The sequence below is a fragment of the Octopus bimaculoides genome, chromosome 2, assembly GCF_001194135.2.
Source record: "Octopus bimaculoides isolate UCB-OBI-ISO-001 chromosome 2, ASM119413v2, whole genome shotgun sequence".
Lineage (NCBI taxonomy): Eukaryota > Metazoa > Mollusca > Cephalopoda > Octopoda > Octopodidae > Octopus > Octopus bimaculoides.
Window position 1 is genome coordinate 112,780,885 of NC_068982.1, and position 1,533 is coordinate 112,782,417.

A 1,533-nucleotide genomic window follows, 5' to 3' on the forward strand; every position below is an offset into this window, starting at 1 on the left:
ATATATATATATATATATATATATATATATATATATACACATACATATATAGATATATGTGTGCTAGTGTGTGTGTGTGTTTTTATATATATATTTGTATATATTGCGCAGGGGTAGATGCTGCTTTCAGTAGTAAACCTTATCCTGTTTAGAAATTGGGACATTTTCTTTTCTAAGTTTAAATAGAGTTATGTCAATCTCATTTTGTTTAAAAATATTTTTATCAGTAGTGTTATTTTTATTTTTGGTTTCACCGAAATTGATTATTATTGGAGAATGATATAAATATCTATTAAATGTTCACCGGATCTGATTTAGAATTTACACTCAGGAAGATCATTGTGGTTGAATAATTGGAATGGATGTGAATATTATACAAGAAATATTTTACTGGATTGTGTTTCTAGATTGTACGACCATGCATGGTCCATATCGACCCAATTACTTTTCCTGGTACTTATTCCTCTGACAATTTAAAAAATATATTTAAATATCTAGTAACTGTTGAACATGTGTTCTTCTGTGTATGTGCGTTTGGTGTAGATGAGCCGATGTTCAACCATAACATGATTTTTTTACATTGAAAATTAATTTTGTTTCTATACATTTATTTTCAGAACCAGAAGTCACATGTAAATGTGCGAAAAATACAGGAAAGAAGAAAAGAGAAAACGATAAAAATGCATGAGAGTAATCGATAAGAAAAAAATGAAATAGATGTACAGTAAAAAAAAAAAAAAAGTATTACATCGACAAATCAGTGACGAACAGGAAATTATGTAAGGATCTACGTAAATAATAATGTCACATCTTGCAACCACCTGTGTTTTGTTTTTTAAGACAATTTATAAATAAATTGACAATAAAGAAAACTAAATTCCTGATATAAATATAGGTTTAGTTCTGGAAGATTTCTTGGTAGAGATTCACAGAAAGAAAGAAGAAATAAAATTCTAGATTACGTTAAACTGCAAACTGCAGTCACAGCAACAGTGATTCGTTATGTTTAGCATCATTTGTTGAAGAAGTAGTAGTAGTAGTAGTAGTAGCAGTAGTAGTAGTGGTGGTAGTATTAGTAGTAGTGGTGGTAGTATTAGTAGTAGTGGTGGTAGTATTAGTAGTAGTAGTGGTGGTGGTAGTAGTAGTAGTAGTAGCTCTTGTTGCTGCTGTTGATGCTATTATGACGTTATTGTGACAAGCAGCGACAATGCATTTTTAGATAAAGGAACACATACGCTTTGTACAGATCGAAATGGGGTTTCCAAAGATCCGGCTTTTACGACTCTCTAGATGCAGCAGCAGAGAACTTGAGATTCATCGTCGTCGTCGTCTTCATCGTCATCGTCATCGACGTCGTTGTATCGTCATATACTGTCGCCGTCGTCATCATCATCATCATGACTGTCATCGTTGTCGGAGTCAGCTGCAACATTATAGTCGCAAATAAGTGACTAGGTCGCAATCAGAACGGCAGCGATTATAGTAGTAATAGTAGTAGCAGTAGTAGTAGCAGCAGCAGTAGTAGTAGTAGTA

At 32.8% G+C, this 1,533-nt stretch overlaps 1 long non-coding RNA gene across 1 annotated transcript in view; it reads left to right on the top strand.

Moving 5' to 3' along the window:
* The window catches only part of LOC106867487 (uncharacterized), a 2,933-nt gene extending 1,980 nt beyond the window's left edge, over window positions 1–953 (top strand). The window contains exon 2 of the long non-coding RNA XR_008267214.1: window positions 618–953. This is a non-coding gene — a long non-coding RNA (uncharacterized LOC106867487). The remainder of the gene's footprint in view (window positions 1–617) is intronic.
* The last annotated feature ends 580 nt before the right edge of the window (window positions 954–1,533 follow it).